Here is a 14,701-nt window from a genome sequence, read left to right on the forward strand (position 1 = left end):
CCAGTGGATCTGGAAATGGGCTTGGAAGCTTCAGAAGCACTCCTGTCGACAGCTGAATGGGACACTCGGCGGAGGACACAGTACCGACAGGTCCAGGAGTATGTTGAAAAGAACTTGTGCCGGAGTCGGGGACAACAGGAGCAGTGCTTCAACAAGAAGGCGCCTGCCGGTTCCTTCCAACCTGGGGATGTAGTGCTGAAGCGGAAAAGAAGGGCCCACAAGCTGGATGATCAATGGGAAAAAACCCCGTATGTAGTCCAGCCCACAGGATGGGAGAATGGGAAGGCCTACCAGATCAGCCGTGACCAGGGGGGGACTTTGGCCACGGTTTCCCGAGACCACCTGAAGAAGTGCCCACCAGCATTGAGAGTAGCGGATGAGGCTCCAGTTCCCAGTCCAGTGGAGAAGGAAAAAGAGGTAATCCACACCATGATGGGTGATTTTCCAGCAGACTGGCCTACACAGAACGGTGCGGTGATCCTTCCAGTGATACTGTTCCCACAACCCGTGGATGAAGAAATGATGGAAACGGTTAACCGCGAGCCAGTGCCCAGGGATGTACCTGTACCCAGCTCCCCTACGCCTCCGCCTGCCCCACATGATAGCAGGGAGGAGGAACTGACTGTTCCCTCTGCCCCACTGCCTGTCACCACTGACACCGGATCCCGAAGGTCCACTCGCCCCAACCTAGGTAGACCCCCACTTAGGTACAGGGAAACTACTCTTTAAAAGGGGGGGGCTTTATGTGTTGAGTGTACCAGTTTGAAAGTTTTAAATGATAAGTAAAGATGATCAACCAAAGAAGTTTACCTGATTGAACCGTGATTAAACCGGCCGTTGCCGGCAACTGTTGTCCCCGTAGGGACTGTGCAACCATTGCGTAAGGAACTGCTTACGGACAAGCCCGAGAACTTGCAGGGCAACCACAAACTTAGTGCAATGTAAATAAAAATGTTTGTTGGCTTGACACCGTTACCGCCTCCGGAGAGGCTGATTTGGGAGGATGGGCCTGGAGGAAAGGGATGGCCTAGGCCCGCCACTACCGTAACCGGTGGCGATCCTCCGGGGGTTCAGGGGTCCCCTTGGACGTGGGCCCCCTGAAAGAGACAGAACCCGCTCGGGCAACTTGGTGCTGGACTGGGGTCAAGGGGTGCTGCCCGCTTCTTAGGGGCAGCATCAGGGCCAGGTTGTTTGGGTGGGAGAAGAGCGGAAGCTGTACCGTTGTAAAATGTTTATGATGCTTTTACATGTTTTACCGTTTTATTCTTTTTCAGTTGTGAAAATAAAACCGGTGATGGACGGGCAGCCCGCGGACGGTCTGCATTTTACTATAGGGGAATGTGGCGCCCTGGACAAGCCAGGTCGTCACAGGTACTACACCAACACGCTCTACACTCCGGCTAGGCACACCGAAGCTAAACACAAATCCTAGTTGCCTTCCTCCAGGGGCTGATGTCCACACCAGGGGGTGGGCCAGGCGGTTGATCCCACCCACCGAGGAGTTCACAGTCCTGGAGGCGGGAAAAGGAGTCAGATTAGAGATCAGTTTTGGAGTTAGAGAAGTGAAGAGGAGAGGAGACTGACCGTGTCCGTGTGTGTGGCCCGGGCACTCAGCAAGGTTGGCAGACGGTGGTGACCTTCTGCAGGAGAGGCTGATTGGAGTGAACCGTACGGACCGGGGATGGGCGGTGGCCCGCCGGTACCAGATCGGGGAGTGAAGAGAAGCCAGCACCATCCGGCAGGGCCTACGGACCCCGACCAGGCTAGGAGTCGCCGTAAAACCGGTCAAATCCGTTAGCGACAGGAACCTCCAGGGTTTCCCAGCAGTCAAGACCCGATTGAAGGCAACAGCTCACACCGTAGAGGGAAGCACAGTCACCGCCAAGGCTACAGTTCCCAGGGCCAGAGCCTGCGGGCAAAAGGGGCTCCCTCAGCATCCATCCAAGCTGGGGAGCGGGTTACCGGTGGGAAGCCCGCTAGATTTTGGGGGAATAAAAGGGGTCCACCACCACATCCCCACAGGTGCACACCCACCCATCAAAGAGAGCTATAAGCCAATACCACCTTCACATTGCCAGTGTACCAAGGACATGTTGAGCAACATGAAGGCGGCTGGGGTTATCCGTGACAGTTGTAGCCTTTGGGCAGCTCTGTTGATCCTGTTAAAAAAGAAGGACGGCACCATTCCCCGTATTGAGGAATCGCTAGCTGCATTGAGAACTGCAAATTATTTTTCTACCCTTGATCTCACTAGTCACTATTGGCAAGTGTCCGTTGCTGAGGCAGACCGGGAGAAGACCGCCTTCGCCACCCCTATGGGTCTCTGCGAGTTCAAAAGCATGCCCTTCGAGCTGTGCAATGCGCCAGGAACCTTCCAGAGGCTGATGGAATGCTGCTTGGGACAAGATTTTAGGGTGTATAAAAAGGGAGATTAGATCCCGTGATCCCAACGTATTGTTACACCTCTATAAATCACTTGTAAGGCTACATCTGGAATATGGGAACCAGTTTTGGGCTCCACATTTTAATAAGGACATTCAGAAGTTAGAGTCAGTTCAAAGGTGGGCAACTAGACTACTACAAGGAATGGAAGGCCTCCCATATGATGACAAGTTGAAAAAGTTATTAAGTGATTATTGGCTGCAATGGGGCTTTCTGGCTGGTGCCAGCCTCTCTTCTTAGCACACAGGAACCACAATCCCTACACCATGCTTCAATGGATTCTCTCATCCCAGCCCAGTAAAGCTACATATTTTACACAGTCATAAGCAGCCAAAAGGGATCTATTCTATTCAATTGCAAATGATCTAGATAAGACTGAGAATAAGATACTGCACGGGACATAGCAGAGTTGGTCAAGTTGAGTGGAGATGAGTTTGCTATTTGGCACAGCTTTTTGCATCAATAAAGCAAGTAAAAGGTGTGAAAGATAAAAAAAAGGGTGAAAGTGTGAAAAGTGAATTGGCCAAATTGAGGTGCATATAAAGTTTTTGCTTTCTTTCAATTCACTAATGGGGCTCATTTGAATCAGGTGAATTGAGTTCTGCTTTTGGAAACTGGGTTAAGAAGGGGTGCACCGGTCCTGGAGGTACTGCAATACCAGGTCAATGCGTGGAGTGGACAGAGCAAGATTTTTTCCATCTCCTTGTTCTAAAAATCCATTTAATATATGGTCCCCAGAGAGGGGACGTATCAGATATTAAACTGATAAGAACAGATTTAATTTTTTTTTTTTTCTGTTTATCAGTAGGACTTCAAAATAACAAAGGTGATCGCCTCCCGTTGCCTGGGAACCGTCCAGGCACAAGAGGGCTATGTGTCACCAGAAGGCGCACACACTTCCTCAAGGCCGGCAGACGTGCAATCCCAGGCACCTTCCAGTACCGACCAAGGTAGCGTCCTCCGAAACTACACTTGATCTTAGCCAAAAGGCCGAGAAGCTATAACCCGAATTGGTTACGGCCTTGAGTGGCACCCTGGCCTATACCGGACACATCTTAGGGAGAGGGAGACAAACCCACGCCTACAGAAGACATTTTGTCACCCAAGCCAACCCTTGAAAAGGCTGTTTTGCAGAGCAAAAACAAGAAGAATGGTGCTTTTTGCAGCCGCCGCCCACTGCAATGAATCTGAATAACTCCTCCTTTTGGACACAAGCACCTCCCCTCCCCCTTGCAGTCTTTCCAATTCATGATACAAAAAGACGGACGGACAGGACAGGACAGGACAGGCTGCCTGACTTTCCGTCACTGCCACCCTTTGCCATCCTTGCCCGTAGAAAGCCCTTTCATCATCCCCAAACCCTAATCTTTTCCCTTCCCTTCCCAGATGCGTCTCACTCCCTTTCATTAGGAAGTGAGCGCAGCCTTTTCTCCGTTCTGCACATGCGCGACGTTAAACACAAATGCGCAGGCGTGCGTTCCATTACCCTCACTGCATTCCACTCCCATACAGGAAGTGGGCGCAGCTATTACTACGGTCGCACATAAAAGAACCCACGGCCACCACTGCACATAGCTGACTCCACCACAGGACACCCACTTCTACACCAACACAGGTAAGACAGGATCGGCACCTCTATGCTCCTGTTACAATCAGGCTCAGTCACCATGTGATAACGCTCTCAACTCTTTAGTTGCAGGCTCCCCTTGCTTCACCTCCACTGGCTGTGCTGCCATTTCCTCTCCCACCTGGAAGGTATACTTTATTCCACTATTTTCCTGTTTCTCTCTTCCCCCTTTTCCCATAACCTACTTTTATCTGCATTTGTGGGGTATCTATATGCTATTTACATCATAGTTTTATTCATTAATATGGAAGGGAAGAGTGCCCATGAGAGTGTTGAACTGCGGAGAGCAAGAGATTAAGCTGCTCCGATTTGCCACCATTGATAAGCTGTTCTCAGTAGATACACATGCTATCCAAACAGCAGCATCCACCATTGCTTCAGCCCACCCATTCAGTGACAGCTCACCAAGTCAGCCAGAGGAGTGGTGTAAGGAATTACACGTAGGCACTGACTCCACACCTTCACATCACAAGAAGGGGGTCTACAGGCTAGTGCAAGAATACGAGCAAGTCTTCAGCAAACATCCGCTAGACTTTTGAAGAATAAAAGGGGTCAAACACTACATCCCCACAAGTGCACACCCACCCATCAAAGAGAGATATAAGCCAAAACTACCTGCACATTACCAGTGTACCAAGGACATGTTGAGCAACATGAAGGAGGCTGGGGTTATCCGTGACAGTTGTAGCCTCTGGGCAGCTCCGTTGGTCCTGTTAAAGAAGAAGGACAGCACCACTCCCCTGTATTGAGGAATAGCTAGCTGCATTGAGAACTGCAAATTATTTTTCTACCCTTGATCTCACTAGTCGCTATTGGCAAGTGTCCGTTGCTGAGGCAGACCGGGAGAAGACCGCCTTTGCCACCCCGATGGGTCTCTGCGAGTTCAAAAGCATGCCCTTCGAGCTGTGCAATTTGCCAGGAACCTTCCAGAGGCTGATGGAATGCTGCTTGGGACACCGAAACTTTGAAACGGTACTGCTATACCTTTATGATGTTATTGTTTATTCTAAAGCAAACAAGATTTTAGGGTGTATAAAAAGGGAGATTAGATCCGGTGATCCCAACGTATTGTTACCCCTCTATAAATCACTTGTAAGGCCACATCTGGAATATGGGGTAAAGTCCTGAGCAGGTTGATAACCATTGGTTTGAGCATGGTAGGGTGTAGTGCGCATCTTCCTGCATCGGTAAAAGCTGCAGAAGTCCTTGAAGATTTCCGCTTCAAAGGCTGTGCCTTGATCTGTGAGGACTCTCTCTGAGTAGCCATGAGGTCTGCATAAGTGTGCTTGGAAGACCTTCGCTGCAGTATGGGCCATTAGATCTTTGACTTGTACCACAACCATAAATCTCGAGTAGTTGTCTACCATCGTAAGTGCATACGTGAGCTCGCCTCGATATTCTGCAACAAAACTCCCTTTTTCGATTTCAGTTTCAGCAAACACTCCTCTTCCTGTAGAAAATATTTATCATTACCTAAGACAGTCATTCTAATGCATGACAATATTAAGGCAATTTAGTTAAAACTTGTTTTAACTCACCTTTAAGGGGATTGATGTATTTCATGGTCAATCCAGGTTTGTCAGTGATGGCACTGACATAATGTATGGCGTCTTTTTCGGGCGTTATCCTTTGCCTTTTCATTGTGAAAATCCAGTTGCCTATATCAAAGCAAATTCTACTACTTGTAAAGTATGCAGAAAATGAAATGTAGAACATATAACATCAACTGCTTAGGAACGCATCATAGGTTAGTACTTAAAAGGATATTGTCATGTTCTAGTCATAATGCAAGCTGGACATTTTTCATGTTACCCTGTAATCGCCGGCCTGTTCTAATGCTCACAAGCCAAGATATAGGCTCAGCTGCTAAGGCTTCCCTCTGCCTTCTGAATGAAACTTGAATATGTCTGGGTCACTGTGTATATAGCAGGTGCTCAGAAAAAATAAGAGTCAATTCAATAGAAATAGCTCTGGCACACTATAGTGATCAATAACGTAAGAAAAGAACTCTTGGAATGCTGAAAATTCTTTATTTGTGCAAAAGGATAATTCATCCAACGTTTCGACCTTGTTTTTAGGTCTTTATCAAGGATAAAGTTATCTAAGATCATAAAGGGTTACAAAACCATATAAACACGTAATTAGTACATAGTACAACATAACAGTACAATATATTGCTACTTGAGAGTACAATGGGTCAAATGACCATGATGCACATACAAAAAATTTTTCCAAAGCCATAGTGAAAACATTTGTACTGAGGAAAGAAAATTTCCACATGACCTATCTGGAGAAACATTCTGGATCAAACAACCAAAAATAGTCAAGCAGGTAAATACACACCTATATGGATAACAGGATGATATGTGTTCAATTGTATAGCGTCATTGCCATTAAGGTACAAATGGAAAACTTGCAATCCTATATAGTGAAGGAAATGAACACATATCATATCAAAGAACACAGGAACATGGGTGTGAGAAAAACCTCAATGTTTATACTTTGTTCTTTATAATGGTGTGAACATGTATATGTCTCAGTACCTTATGCACTTGAGAATTCTAGTGAGTAGATCATGAAAGCCTATTTCAGAACTGGAATCGGTAAATAATTGTAGGTGGAATCTAAATGAAAAGATGGTACAAGTGTTATCATGACTAGAGATGAGCGAACCGGTCGCGGTTCGGCTCGAGGTTGGTTCGCCGAACGGACCTCCCGTTCGAGTTCGGTTCGTCGAACGTTCGACGAACCGAACTCGAGCCAATAGGAAACAATGGCAGGCAATCACAAACACAGAAAAACACCTAGAAAACACCCTCAAAGGTGTCCTAAAGGTGACAAACAACTCAAACACATTGGAAAGTGACAAGGACATATACTCATGCGAAAACAAAACAGCTGGACAAGGAAAAAGAGGAGGACACACAGATATATGAGTATATGCAAGGAAACATCGATTCCATTAATGTGCAACTTGAGCCCTGCTCATTCTTGGCTTCCAATCTTGATAAATTGCCTGAGCTCGCCACGTACGTCTTGGGGATCTTGTCGTGTCCTGCAGCCAGCGTTCTCTCGGAACCTGTCTTCAGTGCTGCTGTGGGTCTGCTGGCAGATAAGCACACGTGTCTGTCCACTGACAATGTGGACATGGCTCTCAGAGGACTTTTCTTCCCCTGGGTCAGCCAGGGGACGGGAAAGGCACGCGTATTTTTGAGAGTGCTTCATGCAAAGCATCTTTTTCTTTTTCAAAAGGGAGCTCAACCGATGCCAGTCAAGTGGGGTGTGTGTGGCCCAGTGAGTGGAAACGAGGGAGACTGTGGTTGGAGTCCCCTCGCTGTGTCTCTAAAAGAACCAAGATGAACAAGTCATGGCTCTCAGAGGACTTTTCTTCCCCTGGGTCAGCCAGGGGACGGGAAAGGCACGCGTATTTTTGAGAGTGCTTCATGCAAAGCATCTTTTTCTTTTTCAAAAGGGAGCTCAACCGATGCCAGTCAAGTGGGGTGTGTGTGGCCCAGTGAGTGGAAACGAGGGAGACTGTGGTTGGAGTCCCCTCGCTGTGTCTCTAAAAGAACCAAGATGAACAAGTCATGGCTCTCAGAGGACTTTTCTTCCCCTGGGTCAGCCAGGGGACGGGAAAGGCACGCGTATTTTTGAGAGTGCTTCATGCAAAGCATCTTTTTCTTTTTCAAAAGGGAGCTCAACCGATGCCAGTCAAGTGGGGTGTGTGTGGCCCAGTGAGTGGAAACGAGGGAGACTGTGGTTGGAGTCCCCTCGCTGTGTCTCTAAAAGAACCAAGATGAACAAGTCATGGCTCTCAGAGGACTTTTCTTCCCCTGGGTCAGCCAGGGGACGGGAAAGGCACGCGTATTTTTGAGAGTGCTTCATGCAAAGCATCTTTTTCTTTTTCAAAAGGGAGCTCAACCGATGCCAGTCAAGTGGGGTGTGTGTGGCCCAGTGAGTGGCAACGAGGGAGACTGTGGTTGGAGTCCCCTCGCTGTGTCTCTAAAAGAACCAAGATGAACAAGTCATGGCTCTCAGAGGACTTTTCTTCCCCTGGGTCAGCCAGGGGACGGGAAAGGCACGCGTATTTTTGAGAGTGCTTCATGCAAAGCATCTTTTTCTTTTTCAAAAGGGAGCTCAACCGATGCCAGTCAAGTGGGGTGTGTGTGGCCCAGTGAGTGGAAACGAGGGAGACTGTGGTTGGAGTCCCCTCGCTGTGTCTCTAAAAGAACCAAGATGAACAAGTCATGGCTCTCAGAGGACTTTTCTTCCCCTGGGTCAGCCAGGGGACGGGAAAGGCACGCGTATTTTTGAGAGTGCTTCATGCAAAGCATCTTTTTCTTTTTCAAAAGGGAGCTCAACCGATGCCAGTCAAGTGGGGTGTGTGTGGCCCAGTGAGTGGCAACGAGGGAGACTGTGGTTGAAGTCCCCTCGCTGTGTCTCTAAAAGAACCAAGATGAACAAGTCATGGCTCTCAGAGGACTTTTCTTCCCCTGGGTCAGCCAGGGGACGGGAAAGGCACGCGTATTTTTGAGAGTGCTTCATGCAAAGCATCTTTTTCTTTTTCAAAAGGGAGCTCAACCGATGCCAGTCAAGTGGGGTGTGTGTGGCCCAGTGAGTGGCAACGAGGGAGACTGTGGTTGGAGTCCCCTCGCTGTGTCTCTAAAAGAACCAAGATGAACAAGTCATGGCTCTCAGAGGACTTTTCTTCCCCTGGGTCAGCCAGGGGACGGGAAAGGCACGCGTATTTTTGAGAGTGCTTCATGCAAAGCATCTTTTTCTTTTTCAAAAGGGAGCTCAACCGATGCCAGTCAAGTGGGGTGTGTGTGGCCCAGTGAGTGGCAACGAGGGAGACTGTGGTTGGAGTCCCCTCGCTGTGTCTCTAAAAGAACCAAGATGAACAAGTCATGGCTCTCAGAGGACTTTTCTTCCCCTGGGTCAGCCAGGGGACGGGAAAGGCACGCGTATTTTTGAGAGTGCTTCATGCAAAGCATCTTTTTCTTTTTCAAAAGGGAGCTCAACCGATGCCAGTCAAGTGGGGTGTGTGTGGCCCAGTGAGTGGCAACGAGGGAGACTGTGGTTGGAGTCCCCTCGCTGTGTCTCTAAAAGAACCAAGATGAACAAGTCATGGCTCTCAGAGGACTTTTCTTCCCCTGGGTCAGCCAGGGGACGGGAAAGGCACGCGTATTTTTGAGAGTGCTTCATGCAAAGCATCTTTTTCTTTTTCAAAAGGGAGCTCAACCGATGCCAGTCAAGTGGGGTGTGTGTGGCCCAGTGAGTGGCAACGAGGGAGACTGTGGTTGGAGTCCCCTCGCTGTGTCTCTAAAAGAACCAAGATGAACAAGTCATGGCTCTCAGAGGACTTTTCTTCCCCTGGGTCAGCCAGGGGACGGGAAAGGCACGCGTATTTTTGAGAGTGCTTCATGCAAAGCATCTTTTTCTTTTTCAAAAGGGAGCTCAACCGATGCCAGTCAAGTGGGGTGTGTGTGGCCCAGTGAGTGGCAACGAGGGAGACTGTGGTTGGAGTCCCCTCGCTGTGTCTCTAAAAGAACCAAGATGAACAAGTCATGGCTCTCAGAGGACTTTTCTTCCCCTGGGTCAGCCAGGGGACGGGAAAGGCACGCGTATTTTTGAGAGTGCTTCATGCAAAGCATCTTTTTCTTTTTCAAAAGGGAGCTCAACCGATGCCAGTCAAGTGGGGTGTGTGTGGCCCAGTGAGTGGCAACGAGGGAGACTGTGGTTGGAGTCCCCTCGCTGTGTCTCTAAAAGAACCAAGATGAACAAGTCATGGCTCTCAGAGGACTTTTCTTCCCCTGGGTCAGCCAGGGGACGGGAAAGGCACCCGTATTTTTGAGAGTGCTTCATGCAAAGCATCTTTTTCTTTTTCAAAAGGGAGCTCAACCGATGCCAGTCAAGTGGGGTGTGTGTGGCCCAGTGAGTGGAAACGAGGGAGACTGTGGTTGGAGTCCCCTCGCTGTGTCTCTAAAAGAACCAAGATGAACAAGTCATGGCTCTCAGAGGACTTTTCTTCCCCTGGGTCAGCCAGGGGACGGGAAAGGCACGCGTATTTTTGAGAGTGCTTCATGCAAAGCATCTTTTTCTTTTTCAAAAGGGAGCTCAACCGATGCCAGTCAAGTGGGGTGTGTGTGGCCCAGTGAGTGGAAACGAGGGAGACTGTGCTTGGAGTCCCCTCGCTGTGTCTCTAAAAGAACCAAGATGAACAAGTCATGGCTCTCAGAGGACTTTTCTTCCCCTGGGTCAGCCAGGGGACGGGAAAGGCACGCGTATTTTTGAGAGTGCTTCATGCAAAGCATCTTTTTCTTTTTCAAAAGGGAGCTCAACCGATGCCAGTCAAGTGGGGTGTGTGTGGCCCAGTGAGTGGCAACGAGGGAGACTGTGGTTGGAGTCCCCTCGCTGTGTCTCTAAAAGAACCAAGATGAACAAGTCATGGCTCTCAGAGGACTTTTCTTCCCCTGGGTCAGCCAGGGGACGGGAAAGGCACGCGTATTTTTGAGAGTGCTTCATGCAAAGCATCTTTTTCTTTTTCAAAAGGGAGCTCAACCGATGCCAGTCAAGTGGGGTGTGTGTGGCCCAGTGAGTGGCAACGAGGGAGACTGTGGTTGGAGTCCCCTCGCTGTGTCTCTAAAAGAACCAAGATGAACAAGTCATGGCTCTCAGAGGACTTTTCTTTCCCTGGGTCAGCCAGGGGACGGGAAAGGCACGCGTATTTTTGAGAGTGCTTCATGCAAAGCATCTTTTTCTTTTTCAAAAGGGAGCTCAACCGATGCCAGTCAAGTGGGGTGTGTGTGGCCCAGTGAGTGGCAACGAGGGAGACTGTGGTTGGAGTCCCCTCGCTGTGTCTCTAAAAGAACCAAGATGAACAAGTCATGGCTCTCAGAGGACTTTTCTTCCCCTGGGTCAGCCAGGGGACGGGAAAGGCACGCGTATTTTTGAGAGTGCTTCATGCAAAGCATCTTTTTCTTTTTCAAAAGGGAGCTCAACCGATGCCAGTCAAGTGGGGTGTGTGTGGCCCAGTGAGTGGCAACGAGGGAGACTGTGGTTGGAGTCCCCTCGCTGTGTTATACATGCTTTTAGAAGGGCATGACATGGCTTGGAGGTTGACTTTCATAAAATGCAAACTGTTGGCTACCAAAATGCTGCCTTTCCAACAACTGTGGTTATAGGCAATGAGGAACATACTGATGAAGATGAGACGCAGATACCCGATTAGGATGACAACTTAAATATTCGGTCAGGGCAAGAAGAGGCTCGGTCTGAGGGGGAGGGTAGTGCAAACACAACAATTGATGATGAAGTTCTAGATCCCACCTACTGTCAACCCCCAGTCAGGCACTCGAGGAGGTCAACAGAGGCGGTGGAGGAGGATGCAACCGACGACGAAATTACCTTGCGCCTTCCTGGACAGAGTCGGAGCACTGGTAGCACGTCTACAACTGCATCCTCAGCCACCACTCTGCCTATGAGCATTATTCGGGGTGCATCAACAGGTCGCATGGCCTCTAAGCCTTGCCTAGCCTGTTCCTTTTTTGACATAGAAAAAGATCGCCCAAATCATGTGATATGTAAAATTTGTCATGATTCTCTTAGTAGAGGTCAAAACCTCAGCAGTTTGACAACTTCTTCCATGAATCGTCACATGAATAAATATCATAGGTCCCGGTGGGAAGCTCACTGTGCTGCAATGCGGCCTAGCGGAGCGAACCATCCACCGCCCGCCCCTTCCAGTGCATCCGCGCGCTCTTCATCTTCTAGGACTGTGGGGACAGCTGTCACACCTGTTTTTCCACGCAAAACTTCCACCACTGTAACCGCAACAGGCAGTTTGCTTGGTAGGTCGTCAGTTGGTTTGGAAGGGGAAACAAGTGAGTGTGTACAGCTCTCTCAGACATCGATAGCACCTACGTTGGATGAAGGCAACATCATGTCTCCGCCTGCACTTTCCTCACAAACCTGCATTTTTCCAGGGACACCCTACTCAACACCGTCTACACACAGCAGCCAGATCTCTGTCCCTCAGATGTGGTCAAATAAAAGGCCACTTCCTCCGACCCATGACAAAGCTAAGAGGTTGACTCTATCCCTCTGTAAGCTGTTGGCTACCGAAATGCTGCCTTTCCGCCTAGTGGACACACAGGATTTTAGAGACCTTATGTCTGTCGCTGTGCCCCAGTACCAGATGCCTAGTCGCCACTACTTCTCTAAGAAAGGTGTGCCCGCGCTACACCAGCATGTCGCACACAACATCACCGCTTCCTTGAGAAACTCTGTGTGTGAACGGGTGCATTTCACCACCGATACTTGGACCAGTAAGCATGGACAGGGACGTTACATGTCGCTGACTGGGCACTCGGTAACTATGTTGATAGATGGTGAAGGGTCTGCTGCACAAGTCTTGCCGTCCCCACGACTTGTGTGTCAATCCTCTGTCTGTCCAAGTTCCGCCACTGCTTCTGCATCCTCCACCTCATCTGGGTCCTCCACCTCCGCCCCAAGCCTGCCTGGTCAGGCCACCAGCGTTCTCACTGCGCAGAAGGAATCACGCACCCCTCATTACTATGCTGGCAGCAGAGCGCAACGGCATCAGGCGGTCTTTAGCTTGACATGTCTTGGGAATAAGAGTCACACAGCTGAGGAGTTGTGGTCAGCTCTGCGGTCCGAGTTTAATAAATGGTTGTCTCCACTCAACCTGCAGCCTGGTAAGGCCGTGTGCGACAATGCTGCAAACCTGGGTGCGGCCCTTCGCCTGGGCAAGGTGACACACGTGCCTTGTATGGCTCACGTGTTGAACCTTGTTGTCCAGCAATTTTTAACACACTATCCCGGCCTAGATGGCCTTCTGACCAGGCCACGTAAACTGTCTGCAGTGCTCACTTCCGCCGTTCAACCGCCGCAGCTGAGCGACTTGCATCGCTCCAGAAGTCTTTCGGCCTGCCGGTTCATCGCCTGAAATGCGATGTGGCGACACGCTGGAATTCATCTCTCCACATGTTACAGCGACTGTGGCAGCACCGGCGAGCCCTGGTGCAATACGTCATGATGGGCCAACGAGATGCAGAAGTGGGGCAGATCACCCTGATGGAGTGATCTCAGATCAAGGACCTATGCACCGTTCTGCACAGTTTCGACATGGCGACGAATATGTTTAGCGCTGACAATGCCATTATCAGCATGACGATTACAGTCATTTACATGCTGGAGCACACGCTAAACACTATTCGGAGTCAGGGGGTGGGACAACAGGAAGGGGAGGAACTACAGGAGGATTCATATGCGCAAGACACAACAACATCACCAAGGTCCAGACGTTCATCATCACCAACGCGGCAGGCATGGGACCATGGGGGACAGGGATCAACAAGGGCGCATGGTAGCAGGCGAGATGTTGAGGAAGGTGCAGGAGGACATGAAGATATGGAGGACGAACTGTCCATGGACATGGAAGACTCAGCGGATGAGGGAGACCTTGGTCAAAATTCAGTTGAAAGAGGTTGGGGGGAGATGTCAGAGGAAGAAAGAACGGTTAGCACCTCTATGCCACAAACACAGCGTGGACTTGGTCCGCATGGCTGCGCAAGACACATGAGTGCCTTCTTGTTGCACTACCTCCAACATGACCCTCGGATTGTCAAAATTAGAAGTGATGATGACTACTGGCTTGCCACACTATTAGATCCCCGGGACAAGTCCAAATTTTGTGACATAATTCCACCCATAGAAAGGGACGCACGTATGCTGGAGTATCAGCATAAGCTGTTACTCGATCTTAGCTCGGCTTTTACACCAAACAACCGTGCAGGTGAAGGGAGTGATTCTCCCAGTTGTAACTTGACAAACATGGGACGGCATCGTCATCTTCAACAGTCTACCCGTACCAGTAGGACCGTATCTGGTGCTGGTAACAGCAATTTTATGGAATATTTTCATAATTTTTTTAGACCCTCCTTTGCAAGGCCACCAGAGACAACAAGTCTGACACATAGTCAACGGATGGAGAGGATGATACAGGAGTATCTCGAAATGAACATCGATGCAATGACTTTGCAAATGGAGCCTTGCTCCTTTTGGGCTTCAAATCTAGAAAAATTGACAGAGCTCTCCAGTTACGCCTTGGAGATTTTGTCGTGTGCAGCTGCCAGCGTTGTCTCTGAACGTGTCTTCTTCAGTGCTGCTGGGTGTGTGCTGACAGATAAGCGCACGCGTCTGTCCAGTGACAATGTGGACACACTGACGTTCATCAAAATGAACAAGTCATGGATCCAGAAGGAATTTACTACCCCTGTGTCATCCTGGGGAGAGTAAATGCTTGTGGATTTGGAATGTGCTTGATGCAAATCAAAACATCCTGTTTGCAACTAGGGCACAAGTGCTGCCACTGATGGGGTGTCTGTGTGCCCAATGTTGGGAAAAAAGGTAGACTCCGCTTGGAGTAACCCTTGCTTGATGTGTTTTTTAAAAATGATACAAGATGAACAGATCTGAAGGCAAGATGAAGGCAACATCATGTCTCCGCCTGCACTTTTCTCACAAACCTGCATTTTTCCAGGGACACCCTACTCAACACCGTCTACAGACAGCAGCCAGATCTCTTTCCCTCAGATGTGGTCAAATAAA

At 49.3% G+C, this 14,701-nt stretch overlaps 1 pseudogene; it reads right to left on the bottom strand.

Annotated features, from left to right (window-relative positions):
• Positions 1-3,066: 3,066 nt before the first annotated feature.
• LOC142265452 (U2 spliceosomal RNA) lies at positions 3,067-3,273 on the bottom strand (annotated as a pseudogene).
• Positions 3,274-14,701: the final 11,428 nt, after the last annotated feature.

The sequence above is a fragment of the Anomaloglossus baeobatrachus genome, unplaced genomic scaffold, assembly GCF_048569485.1.
Source record: "Anomaloglossus baeobatrachus isolate aAnoBae1 unplaced genomic scaffold, aAnoBae1.hap1 Scaffold_2744, whole genome shotgun sequence".
Lineage (NCBI taxonomy): Eukaryota > Metazoa > Chordata > Amphibia > Anura > Aromobatidae > Anomaloglossus > Anomaloglossus baeobatrachus.